This window comes from Seriola aureovittata, chromosome 7 (assembly GCF_021018895.1).
Source record: "Seriola aureovittata isolate HTS-2021-v1 ecotype China chromosome 7, ASM2101889v1, whole genome shotgun sequence".
In the NCBI taxonomy this organism is placed as follows: domain Eukaryota; kingdom Metazoa; phylum Chordata; class Actinopteri; order Carangiformes; family Carangidae; genus Seriola; species Seriola aureovittata.
In genome coordinates this window covers 11,499,248-11,514,792 of record NC_079370.1, presented here as the reverse complement: position 1 = coordinate 11,514,792, position 15,545 = coordinate 11,499,248, and the positions used below count along the sequence as shown (strand labels likewise).

The window sequence follows — 15,545 nt, the reverse complement described above, 5'->3', positions numbered from 1 at the left end:
TTTGCCATACTATACTATGTCGTTTTTTAAAACTTTCTAGGCCTTAATATATTATGATTTCTTTATACCTTACTATCCTATGACGTTTTTTGATGTTTTTATGCCTTATTGTACTATGTCGTTTTTTTCACTTTTTTTGCCATACTATACTATGTCGTTTTTTCACTTTTTTTGCCATACTATACTATCTATTTTTTTTCACTATTTAGCCACTAATATACCATGACGCATTTATACCCTACTACAACATTAAATTTTTTCGTGATTTTATGCCTTATTGTACTATGTCGTTTTTTCACTTTTTTGCCATACTATACTATGCCGTTTTTTCACTTTTTTGCTAAACTATACTATGTCGTTTTTTAAAACTTTTTAGGTCTTATTATATTATGATTTCTTTATACCTTACTATCCTATGACGTTTTTTGATGTTTTTATGCCTTATTGTACTATGTCGTTTTTTCACTTTTTTTGCCATACTATACTATGTTGTTTTTTCACTTTTTTTGCCATACTATACTATCTATTTTTTTTCACTATTTAGCCACTAATATACCATGACGCATTTATACCCTACTACAACATTAAATTTTTTTGTGATTTTATGCCTTATTGTACTATGTCGTTTTTTCACTTTTTTGCCATACTATACTATGCCGTTTTTTCACTTTTTTGCTAAACTATACTACGTCATTTTTTTACTTTTTCGGCCTTAATATATTATAATTTCTTTATACCTTACTATCCTATGACGTTTTTTGATGTTTTTATGCCTTATTGTACTATGTCGTTTTTTCACTTTTTTTGCCATACTATACTATGTCGTTTTTTAAAACTTTCTAGGCCTTAATATATTATGATTTCTTTATACCTTACTATCCTATGACGTTTTTTGATGTTTTTATGCCTTATTGTACTATGTCGTTTTTTTCACTTTTTTTGCCATACTATACTATGTCGTTTTTTCACTTTTTTTGCCATACTATACTATCTATTTTTTTTCACTATTTAGCCACTAATATACCATGACGCATTTATACCCTACTACAACATTAAATTTTTTTGTGATTTTATGCCTTATTGTACTATGTCGTTTTTTCACTTTTTTGCTAAACTATACTACGTCATTTTTTTACTTTTTCGGCCTTAATATATTATAATTTCTTTATACCTTACTATCCTATGACGTTTTTTGATGTTTTTATGCCTTATTGTACTATGTCGTTTTTTCACTTTTTTTGCCATACTATACTATGTCGTTTTTTAAAACTTTCTAGGCCTTAATATATTATGATTTCTTTATACCTTACTATCCTATGACGTTTTTTGATGTTTTTATGCCTTATTGTACTATGTCGTTTTTTCACTTTTTTTGCCATACTATACTATGTCGTTTTTTCACTTTTTTTGCCATACTATACTATGTATTTTTTTTCACTATTTAGCCACTAATATACCATGACGCATTTATACCCTACTACAACATTAAATTTTTTTTGTGATTTTATGCCTTATTGTACTATGTCATTTTTTCACTTTTTTTGCCATACTATACTATGCCGTTTTTTCACTTTTTTGCTAAACTATACTACGTCATTTTTTTACTTTTTCGGCCTTAATATATTATAATTTCTTTATACCTTACTATCCTATGACGTTTTTTGATGTTTTTATGCCTTATTGTACTATGTCGTTTTTTCACTTTTTTTGCCATACTATACTATGTCGTTTTTTAAAACTTTCTAGGCCTTAATATATTATGATTTCTTTATACCTTACTATCCTATGACGTTTTTTGATGTTTTTATGCCTTATTGTACTATGTCGTTTTTTCACTTTTTTTGCCATACTATACTATGTCGTTTTTTCACTTTTTTTGCCATACTATACTATGTATTTTTTTTCACTATTTAGCCACTAATATACCATGACGCATTTATACCCTACTACAACATTAAATTTTTTTTGTGATTTTATGCCTTATTGTACTATGTCATTTTTTCACTTTTTTTGCCATACTATACTATGCCGTTTTTTCACTTTTTTGCTAAACTATACTACGTCATTTTTTTACTTTTTCGGCCTTAATATATTATAATTTCTTTATACCTTACTATCCTATGACGTTTTTTGATGTTTTTATGCCTTATTGTACTATGTCGTTTTTTCACTTTTTTTGCCATACTATACTATGTCGTTTTTTAAAACTTTCTAGGCCTTAATATATTATGATTTCTTTATACCTTACTATCCTATGACGTTTTTTGATGTTTTTATGCCTTATTGTACTATGTCGTTTTTTCACTATTTTTGCCATACTATACTATGTCGTTTTTTCACTTTTTTTGCCATACTATACTATGCCGTTTTTTCACTTTTTTGCTAAACTATACTACGTCATTTTTTTACTTTTTCGGCCTTAATATATTATAATTTCTTTATACCTTACTATCCTATGACGTTTTTTGATGTTTTTATGCCTTATTGTACTATGTCGTTTTTTCACTTTTTTTGCCATACTATACTATGTCGTTTTTTAAAACTTTCTAGGCCTTAATATATTATGATTTCTTTATACCTTACTATCCTATGACGTTTTTTGATGTTTTTATGCCTTATTGTACTATGTCGTTTTTTCACTCTTTTTGCCATACTATACTATGTCATTTTTTCGCTTTTTTTGCCATACTATACTATGTATTTTTTTTCACTATTTAGCCACTAATATACCATGACGCATTTATACCCTACTACAACATTAAATTTTTTCGTGATTTTATGCCTTATTGTACTATGTCGTTTTTTCACTTTTTTTGCCATAATATATTATGATTTCTTTATACCTTACTATCATATGACGTTTTTTGATGTTTTCATGCCTTATTGTACTATGTCATTTTTTCACTTTTTTTGCCATACTATACTATGTATTTTCTTTCACTATTTAGCCCTTAATATACCATGACGCCTTTATACCTGACTACAATATTACATTTTTGAGTGATTTTATGCCATATTGTACTATGTCGTTTTTTCACTTTTTTTTGCCATACTTGCCTTTATGCCTATGTAGTTTTTTCACTTTTTTTGCCATACTATACTATGTATTTTTCTTCACTATTTAGCCCTTAATATACCATGACGCCTTTATACCTAACTACAATATTACATTTTTGAGTGATTTTATGCCTTATTGTACTATGTGGTTTTTTACTTTTTTTAACATACTATACTATGTCGTTTTTTAAAACTTTTTAGGTCTTATTATATTATGATTTCTTTATACCTTACTATCCTATGACGTTTTTTGATGTTTTTATGCCTTATTGTACTATGTCGTTTTTTCACTTTTTTTGCCATACTATACTATGTCGTTTTTTAAAACTTTCTAGGCCTTAATATATTATGATTTCTTTATACCTTACTATCCTATGACGTTTTTTGATGTTTTTATGCCTTATTGTACTATGTCGTTTTTTCACTCTTTTTGCCAAACTATACTATGTCATTTTTTCACTTTTTTTGCCATACTATACTATGTATTTTTTTTCACTATTTAGCCACTAATATACCATGACGCATTTATACCCTACTACAACATTAAATTTTTTCGTGATTTTATGCCTTATTGTACTATGTCGTTTTTTCACTTTTTTGCCATAATATATTATGATTTCTTTATACCTTACTATCCTATGACGTTTTTTGATGTTTTCATGCCTTATTGTACTATGTCATTTTTTCACTTTTTTTGCCATACTATACTATGTATTTTCTTTCACTATTTAGCCCTTAATATACCATGACGCCTTTATACCTGACTACAATATTACATTTTTGAGTGATTTTATGCCATATTGTACTATGTCGTTTTTTCACTTTTTTTTGCCATACTTGCCTTTATGCCTATGTAGTTTTTTCACTTTTTTTGCCATACTATACTATGTATTTTTCTTCACTATTTAGCCCTTAATCTACCATGACGCCTTTATACCTAACTACAATATTACATTTTTGAGTGATTTTATGCCTTATTGTACTATGTGGTTTTTTACTTTTTTTGACATACTATACTATGTTTTTTTTTTCACTTTTTAGGCCTTAATATATTATGATTTCTTTATACCTTACTATCCTATGACGTTTTTTGATGTTTTTATGCCTTATTGTACTATGTCGTTTTTTCACTTTTTTTGCCATACTATATTATGTCTTTTTTTCACTTTTTTTGCCATACTATACTATCTATTTTTTTTCACTATTTAGCCACTAATATACCATGACGCATTTATACCCTACTACAACATTAAATTTTTTTGTGATTTTATGCCTTATTGTACTATGTCGTTTTTTCACTTTTTTTGCCATACTATACTATGCCGTTTTTTCACTTTTTTGCTAAACTATACTACGTCATTTTTTTACTTTTTCGGCCTTAATATATTATAATTTCTTTATACCTTACTATCCTATGACGTTTTTTGATGTTTTTATGCCTTATTGTACTATGTCGTTTTTTCACTTTTTTTGCCATACTATACTATGTCGTTTTTTAAAACTTTCTAGGCCTTAATATATTATGATTTCTTTATACCTTACTATCCTATGACGTTTTTTGATGTTTTTATGCCTTATTGTACTATGTCGTTTTTTCACTTTTTTTGCCATACTATACTATGTATTTTTTTTCACTATTTAGCCACTAATATACCATGACGCATTTATACCCTACTACAACATTAAATTTTTTCGTGATTTTATGCCTTATTGTACTATGTCGTTTTTTCACTTTTTTGCCATAATATATTATGATTTCTTTATACCTTACTATCCTATGACGTTTTTTGATGTTTTTATGCCTTATTGTACTATGTCATTTTTTCACTTTTTTTGCCATACTATACTATGTATTTTCTTTCACTATTTAGCCCTTAATATACCATGACGCCTTTATACCTGACTACAATATTACATTTTTGAGTGATTTTATGCCTTATTGTACTATGTCGTTTTTTCACTTTTTTTGCCATACTATACTATGTCGTTTTTTCACTTTTTTGCCATACTATACTATGTTGTTTTTTTTCATTAGTAAGCCCTTAATATACCATGATTTCTTTATACCTTACTATCCTATAACGTTTTTTTGATATTTTTATGCCTAATTGTACTATGACGTTTTTTCACTTTTGTTGCCATACTATACTATGTCGTTTTTTCACTTTTTTTTGCCATACTATACTATGTATTTCTTTTCACTATTTAGCCACTAATATACCATGACACCTTTATACCTTACTACAATATTAAATTTTTTTGTGATTTTATGCCTAATTGTACTATGTTGTTTTTTCACTTTCTTTGCCATACTATACTATGCCATTTTTTTTCACTAGTTAGCCCTTAATATACCATATACCATGATGCTTTTAAACCTTACTACAATATAAAACATTTTCATGATTTTATACCTTATTGTACTATGTGGTTTTCTTGTTCTTTTTGCCATACTATACTATGTTGTTTTTTCCAGTTTTTAGGTCTTACTGTACTTTGATATATTTTATGTCTTATTATACTATGTCATTTTTTGAGAAATATTTAGCCCTTAATATACCATGACGCCTTTATAACTGACTACATTATTGCATTTTTGAGTGATTTTATGCCTAATTCTACTATGTCGTTTTTTCACTTTTTTTGCCATACTATACTATGTTGTTTTTTTTTACTTTCTAGGCCTTAATATATTATCATTTCTTTATACCTTACTATCTTGTGACGTTTTTTGATGCTTTTATTCCTTATTGTACTATCCCGTATTTTCACTCTTTTTGCCATACTATCCTATGTCGTTTTTTCACATTTTTTGACATACTATACTATGTATTTTTTTTTTCACTAATTAGCCGTTAATATACCATGACGCCTATACTATGTTGTTTTTTTTCACTTTTTAGGCCTTACTATACTATGATGTATTTTATGCCTTATTATTTTATGATGTTTTTCAATGTTTTGATGCCCTTTTGTACTATGTCGTTTTTCACTTTTTTTGCCATACTATACTATGTCGTATATTTCAATTTTTTTGCCATACTATACTATGTGTTTTTTTTCACTAATTAGCCCTTCAAATACCAGCCCTTAATATATCTTACTACAACATTACATTTTTTTCAATTTTTTGCCATACTATACCTTGTTAATTTTTATAACTTTTTAGGCCTTAATATATTATGATTTCTTTATACCTTACTATCCTATGACGTTTTTTGATGTTTTTATGCCTTATTGTACTATGTAGTTTTTTCACTTTTTTTGCCATACTATACTATGTTTTTTTTTTTCACTAATTATACCTTAATATAGCATGACACCTTTATATCTGACTACAATATTAAATTTTTTCATGATTTTATGCCTTATTGGATTATGTCGTTTTTTCACTTTTTTGCTATGTCGTTTTTTTCCCTTTTTTGCCATATTATACTATGTCATTTTTTTTACTTTTTAGGCCTTAATATATTATGATTTCTTTATACCTTACTCTCCTATGACGTTTTTGGATGTTTTTTTGCCTTATTGTAATATCTTGTATTTTCACTCTTTTTGCCATACTATCCTATGTCGTTTCATGGCTTTTTTTGCCGGACTATACTATGTTGTTTTTTTTTTTTCACTTTTTAGGCCTTACTATACTATGATGTATTTTATGCCTTATTATTCTATGATGTTTTTTGATGTTTTTATGCCTTTTGTACTATGTTGTAAGTTTCACTTTTTGACATACTATACTATGTATTTTTCTTCACTAATTAGCCCTTAATGTACCATGACGCCTTTATACCTTACTTCAACATTAAATTTCTTTCACGATTTTATGCTTTATTGTACTGTGTCATTTTTTCACTTCTTTTGCCATACTATACTATGATGTATTTTATGCCATATTATACTATGTCATTTTTTTTACTTTTTAGGCCTTAATATATTATGATTTCTTTATACCTTACTCTCCTATGACGTTTTTTGATGTTTTTATTCCTTATTGTAATATCTTGTATTTTCACTCTTTTTACCATACTATCCTATGTCGTTTCATGGCTTTTTTTGCCGGACTATACTATGTTTTTTTTTTTTCACTTTTTAGGCCTTACTATACTATGATGTATTTTATGCCTTATTATTCTATGATGTTTTTTGATGTTTTTATGCCTTTTGTACTATGTCGTAAGTTTCACTTTTTTGACATACTATACTATGTATTTTTCTTCACTAATTAGCCCTTAATGTACCATGACGCCTTTATACCTTACTTCAACATTAAATTTCTTTCACGATTTTATGCTTTATTGTACTGTGTCATTTTTTCACTTCTTTTGCCATACTATACTATGATGTATTTTATGCCTTATTATTCTATGATGTTATTTGATGTTTTTATGCCTTTTGTACTATGTCATTTTTTCACTTTTTTTGCCATACTATACTATGTCGTAAATTTCAAATTTTTTGACATACTATATTATGTATTTTTTTTCACTATTTAGCCCTTGATATACCATGACGCCTTTATACCTGACTACAACATTACAATTTTTTGTGATTTTTTGCCTTATTGTACTATGTCGTTTTTTCACTTTTTACGCCATACTATACTATGTATTTTTTTTATTTTATATATTTATCCCTTAATATACCATGACGCCTTTATATCTAACTTCAACATTACATTTTTTTCATGATTTTATGCTTTATTGTACTGTGTTGTTTTTTCACTTTTTTGCTATACTATACTATGTATTTTTTTTCACTATTAAGCCCTTAATATACCATGACGGCTTTATACCTTACTACAACATTGCATTTTTTAGTGATTTTATGCCTTATTTTACTATGTTTATCACTTTTGTTTCCATACTATACTATGTCGTTTTTCACTTTTTTTATCTTAATATATTATGATTTCTTTATACCTTACTATCCTATAATGTTTTTTGATGTTTTTATGCCTTATTGTACTATGTCGTTTTTTCACTTTTTTGTCATACTATACTATGTATTTTTTTTCACTACTTAGTCCTTACTATACCATGACACCTTTAAACCTTACTACAATATTACATTTTTGAGTGATTTTATGCCTTATTGTACTATATCGTTTTTTCACTTTTTTTGCCATACTATACTATGATATTTTTTCAGTTTTTTGCCATACTGTACTATGTTGTTTCATTTTTACTTTTAAGGCCTTAATATATTATGATTTCTTTATACCTTACTTTCCTATGACGTTTTTTGGTGTTTTTATGCCTTATTGTAATATCTTGTATTTTCACTCTTTTTGCTATACTATCCTATGTCGTTTTTTCACATTTTTTGACATACTATACTATGTATTTTTTTTTCACTAATTAGCCGTTAATATACCATGACGCCTATACTATGTTGTTTTTTTTTTCACTTTTTAGGCCTTACTATACTATGATGTATTTTATGCCTTATTATTTTATGATGTTTTTCAATGTTTTGATGCCCTTTTGTACTATGTCGTTTTTTCACTTTTTTTGCCATACTATACTATGTCGTATATTTCAATTTTTTTGCCATACTATACTATGTGTTTTTTTTTCACTAATTAGCCCTTCAAATACCAGCCCTTAATATATCTTACTACAACATTACATTTTTTTCAATTTTTTTGCCATACTGTACTATGTTGTTTTTTTCACTTTTTTTGCCATACTATACTATGTCGTATATTTCAATTTTTTTGCCATACTATCCTATGTCGTTTTTTCACTTTTTACGCCATACTATACTATGTGTTTTTTTTTCACTAATTAGCCCTTCAAATACCAGCCCTTAATATATCTTACTACAACATTACATTTTTTTCAATTTTTTGCCATACTATACCTTGTTAATTTTTATAACTTTTTAGGCCTTAATATATTATGATTTCTTTATACCTTACTATCCTATGACGTTTTTTGATGTTTTTATGCCTTATTGTACTATGTAGTTTTTTCACTTTTTTTGCCATACTATACTATGTTTTTTTTTTTCACTAATTATACCTTAATATAGCATGACACCTTTATATCTGACTACAATATTAAATTTTTTCATGATTTTATGCCTTATTGGATTATGTCGTTTTTTCACTTTTTTGCTATGTCGTTTTTTTCCCTTTTTTGCCATATTATACTATGTCATTTTTTTTACTTTTTAGGCCTTAATATATTATGATTTCTTTATACCTTACTCTCCTATGACGTTTTTGGATGTTTTTTTGCCTTATTGTAATATCTTGTATTTTCACTCTTTTTGCCATACTATCCTATGTCGTTTCATGGCTTTTTTTGCCGGACTATACTATGTTGTTTTTTTTTTTCACTTTTTAGGCCTTACTATACTATGATGTATTTTATGCCTTATTATTCTATGATGTTTTTTGATGTTTTTATGCCTTTTGTACTATGTTGTAAGTTTCACTTTTTGACATACTATACTATGTATTTTTCTTCACTAATTAGCCCTTAATGTACCATGACGCCTTTATACCTTACTTCAACATTAAATTTCTTTCACGATTTTATGCTTTATTGTACTGTGTCATTTTTTCACTTCTTTTGCCATACTATACTATGATGTATTTTATGCCATATTATACTATGTCATTTTTTTTACTTTTTAGGCCTTAATATATTATGATTTCTTTATACCTTACTCTCCTATGACGTTTTTTGATGTTTTTATTCCTTATTGTAATATCTTGTATTTTCACTCTTTTTACCATACTATCCTATGTCGTTTCATGGCTTTTTTTGCCGGACTATACTATGTTTTTTTTTTTTCACTTTTTAGGCCTTACTATACTATGATGTATTTTATGCCTTATTATTCTATGATGTTTTTTGATGTTTTTATGCCTTTTTGTACTATGTCGTAAGTTTCACTTTTTTGACATACTATACTATGTATTTTTCTTCACTAATTAGCCCTTAATGTACCATGACGCCTTTATACCTTACTTCAACATTAAATTTCTTTCACGATTTTATGCTTTATTGTACTGTGTCATTTTTTCACTTCTTTTGCCATACTATACTATGATGTATTTTATGCCTTATTATTCTATGATGTTATTTGATGTTTTTATGCCTTTTTGTACTATGTCATTTTTTCACTTTTTTTGCCATACTATACTATGTCGTAAATTTCAAATTTTTTGACATACTATATTATGTATTTTTTTTCACTATTTAGCCCTTGATATACCATGACGCCTTTATACCTGACTACAACATTACAATTTTTTGTGATTTTTTGCCTTATTGTACTATGTCGTTTTTTCACTTTTTACGCCATACTATACTATGTATTTTTTTTATTTTATATATTTATCCCTTAATATACCATGACGCCTTTATATCTAACTTCAACATTACATTTTTTTCATGATTTTATGCTTTATTGTACTGTGTTGTTTTTTCACTTTTTTGCTATACTATACTATGTATTTTTTTCACTATTAAGCCCTTAATATACCATGACGGCTTTATACCTTACTACAACATTGCATTTTTTAGTGATTTTATGCCTTATTTTACTATGTTTATCACTTTTGTTTCCATACTATACTATGTCGTTTTTCACTTTTTTTATCTTAATATATTATGATTTCTTTATACCTTACTATCCTATAATGTTTTTTGATGTTTTTATGCCTTATTGTACTATGTCGTTTTTTCACTTTTTTGTCATACTATACTATGTATTTTTTTTCACTACTTAGTCCTTACTATACCATGACACCTTTAAACCTTACTACAATATTACATTTTTGAGTGATTTTATGCCTTATTGTACTATATCGTTTTTTCACTTTTTTTGCCATACTATACTATGATATTTTTTCAGTTTTTTGCCATACTGTACTATGTTGTTTCATTTTTACTTTTAAGGCCTTAATATATTATGATTTCTTTATACCTTACTTTCCTATGACGTTTTTTGGTGTTTTTATGCCTTATTGTAATATCTTGTATTTTCACTCTTTTTGCTATACTATCCTATGTCGTTTTTTAATTATTTTGTCGTACTATACTATGTTTTTTTTTCACTTTTTAGGCCTTACTATACTATGATGTATTTTATGCCTTATTATTCTATGATGTATTTTGATGTTTTTTTGCCTTTTGTATGTCATTTTTTCACTTTTTTTGCAATACTATAATATGTCGTATGTTTCACTTTTTTTGCCATACTATACTATGTATTTTTTTTCACTAATTAGCCCTTAATGTACCATGTCGCCTTTATACCGTACTTCAACATTAAATTTCTTTCATGATTTTATGCTTTATTGTACTGTGTCATTTTTCACTCTTTTTGCCATACTATACTATGTAATTTTTTTAACTTTTTATGCCTTACTATACTATGTCGTTTTTTTTTTTTTAATTTAGCCCTTAATATACCATGACGCCTTTATACCTGACTACAATATTACATTTTTGAGTGATTTTATGCCTTATTGTACTATGTGGTTTTTTCACTTTTTTTGCCATACTATACTATGTTGTTTTTTTTTTACTTTTTAGGCCTTAATATATTATGATTTCTTTATACCTTACTATCCTATAACATTTTTTGATATTTTTATGCCTAATTGTACTATGTCGTTTTTTCACTTTCTTTGCCATACTATACTATGTATTTTTTTTTCACTAGTTAGGCCTTAATATACCATATACCATGATGCTTTTAAACCTTACTACAATATAAAAAATTTTCATGATTTTATGACATACTATACTATGTTGTTTTTTCCACTTTTTAGGCCTTACTGTACTTTGATATATTTTATGCCTTATTATACTATGTCATTTTTTAAGAAATATTTAACCCTTAATATACCATGAAGCTTTAATACCTTATTACAACATTACATTTTTTAGTGATTTTATGCGTTATTCTACTATGTAGTTTTTTCACTTTTTTGCCATACTATACTATGTTGTTTTTTCACTATTTAGCCATTAATATAACATGACGCCTTTATACCTTACTACAATATTACATTTTTTTGTGATTTTTTGCCTTATTGTATTATGTTGTTTTTCACTTTTTTTGCCATACTATGTCGTCTTTTCACTTTTTTTGTCATAATATATTATGATTTCTTTATACCTTACTATCCTCTGACGTTTTTTGATGTTTTTATGCCTTATTGTACAATCTCGTATTTTCACTCTTTTTGCCATACTATACTATGTTGTTTTTTCACATTTTTTGACATACTATACTTTTTTTTTCACTATTTAGCCCTTAATATACCATGACGCCTTTATATCTTACTACAACATTACGTTTTTTCTTGATTTTATGCTTTATTGTGCTATGTCATTTTTTCACTTTTTTTGCCATACTATACTATGTCGTTTTTTCACATTTTTTGACATACTATACTATGTATTTTTTTCTCACTATTTAGCCCTTAATATACCATTATGCCTTTATACCTTACTACAACATTACATTTTTTAGTGATTTTATGCGTTATTCTACTATGTTGTTTTTTCACTTGTTTTTGCTGTACGATACTATGTCGTTTTTTCACTTTTTTGCCATACTATACTATGTTGGTTTTTTTTACTTTCTAGGCCTTAATATATTATCATTTCTTTATACCTTACTATCCTATGACGTTTTTTGATGCTTTTATGCCTTATTGTACTATCTCGTATTTTCACTCTTTTTGCCTATGGCGTTTTTCCACATTTTTTGACATACTATACTATGTTGTTTTTTTTTTCACTAATTAGCCGTTAATATACCATGATGTCTATACTATGTTGTTTTTTTTCACTTTTTAGGCCTTACTATACAATGATGTATTTATGCCTTATCATTCTATGATGTTTTTCAATGTTTTGACGCCCTTTTGTACTATGTCGTTTTTTCACTTTTTTTGCCATACTATACTATGTCGTATATTTCAATTTTTTTGCTATACTATACTATGTATTTTTTTGTTCACTAATTAGCCTTTAATATACCATGACGCCTTTATATCTTACTAAAACATTACATTTTTTTCACTTTTTTTGCCTTACTTTACTATGTCGTTTTTTCACTTTTTTTGCCATACTATACTATGTGGTTTGTTCACTTTTATTGCCATAATATATTATGATTTCTTTATACCTTACTATCCTATGACATTTTTTGGTGTTTTTATGCCTTATTGTACTATGTCGTTTTTTCACTTTTTTGTCATACTATACTATGTATTTTTTTTCACTTCTTAATATACCATGACACCTTTAAACCTTACTACAATATTACATTTTTGAGTGATTTTATGCCTTATTGTACTATATCGTTTTTTCACTTTTTTCGCCATACTATACTATGATATTTTTTCATTTTTTTTGCCATACTGTACTATGTTGTTTCATTTTTACTTTTAATGCCTTAATATATTATGATTTCTTTATACCTTACTATCCTATGATGTTTTTTGGTGTTTTTATGCCTTATTGTAATATCTTGTATTTTCGCTCTTTTTGCTATACTATCCTATGTCGTTTTTTAATTATTTTGTCGTACTATACTATGTTTTTTTTTTCACTTTTTAGGCCTTACTATACTATGCCTTATTATTCTATGATGTATTTTGATGTTTTTTTGTCTTTTGCACTATGTCATTTTTTCACTTTTTTTTGCCATACTATAATATGTCGTATGTTTCACTTTTTTTGCCATACTATACTATGTATTTTTTCACTAATTAGCCCTTAATGTACCATGACGCCTTTATACCGTACTTCAACATTAAATTTCTTTCATGATTTTATGCTTTATTGTACTGTGTCATTTTTCACTGTTTTTGCCATACTATACTATGTCATTTTTTAAACTTTTTATGCCTTACTATACTATAGTACTACTACGTTTTTTTTTTTAAATTTAGCCCTTAATATACCATGACGCCTTTATACCTGACTACAATATTACATTTTTGAGTGATTTTATGCCTTATTGTACTATGTGGTTTTTTTCACTTTTTTTGCCATACTATACTATGTTGTTTTTTTTTTACTTTTTAGGCCTTAATATATTATGATTTCTTTATACCTTACTATCCTATAACATTTTTTGATATTTTTATGCCTAATTGTACTGTCGTTTTTTCACTTTCTTTGCCATACTATACTATGTATTTTTTTTCACTAGTTAGCCCTTAATATACCATATACCATGATGCTTTTAAACCTTACTATAATATAAAAAATTTTCATGATTTTATGACATACTATACTATGTTGTTTTTTCCACTTTTTAGGCCTTACTGTACTTTGATATATTTTATGCCTTATTATACTATGTCATTTTTTAAGAAATATTTAACCCTTAATATACCATGATGCTTTAATACCTTATTACAACATTACATTTTTTAGTGATTTTATGCGTTATTCTACTATGTTGTTTTTTCACTTTTTTTTGCCATACTATACTATGTCATCGTTTCACTTTTTAGGCCTTACTATACTATGATGTATTTTATGGCTTTTTATTCTATGATGTTTTTTGATGTTTTTATGCCTTTTTGTACTATGTCATTTTTTCACTTTTTTTTGCCATACTATACTATGTCGGTTTTTTTTTACATTTTAGGTCTTACTATATTATGATTTCTTTATATGTTTGTATGCCTTATTGTACTATCTCGAATTTCGCTCTTTTTGCCATACTATACTATGTTTTTTTCCCACTATTTAGCCCTTAATATACCATGACGCCATGATACCTTGCTACAATATTACATTTTTTAGTGATTTTATGCTTTATTGTAATGTGTCGTTTTTCACTCTTTTTGCTATACTATATTATGTCATTTTATTATGTCAATCTTAAGTCTTATTATACTATGATGTTTTTATGCCTTAGTATACTATGACTTATGACACATATATGACATGTCCCTATATCAAGAGTGATGTTACCATATGCAGTATGTCACCTATAAGAGGATATATTATTATGACATATACACATCCTATGGATACATGAAGATATAATTTCATAATATATATGAAATATTCATAGTAAAATGCAGCTTCATTAAAACAGCATGCCTATTAAAATTCTACAAGTTTTTATATGATTTTTTTTTTTCATTAAATTTAAAAATCAATCTTATCTTTTATATCCACATATATAAAATGAACATATACTGGCAGTCTTTAGGATGAATATATATTTATGTTACTTATGTGTTACAGACATATGAAAATACATGTTTCCATTAGCTAGACATATTTGTTAATATATTAACTTTTTCCAATTTGGAACAGGTTTTATATGCATATATAATATATTTGTGTATGTATATATGTGTTCCCACAACATTTCATCCGGTGCCACCATCAGATCAAAATTTCCATTTGTCTAATTGGATTTATGACCAAATGTTAAAATGCTAACATGCTAAACTAAGATGGTCAATGTATTAACCATTAAACCCA

At 26.7% G+C, this 15,545-nt stretch overlaps 1 protein-coding gene across 1 annotated transcript in view; it reads right to left on the bottom strand.

The window, feature by feature from the left end:
- cacng6b (calcium channel, voltage-dependent, gamma subunit 6b) overlaps positions 1 to 15,545 on the bottom strand; it is a 37,003-nt gene that overhangs the window by 15,276 nt on the left and 6,182 nt on the right. The window lies entirely within an intron of this gene.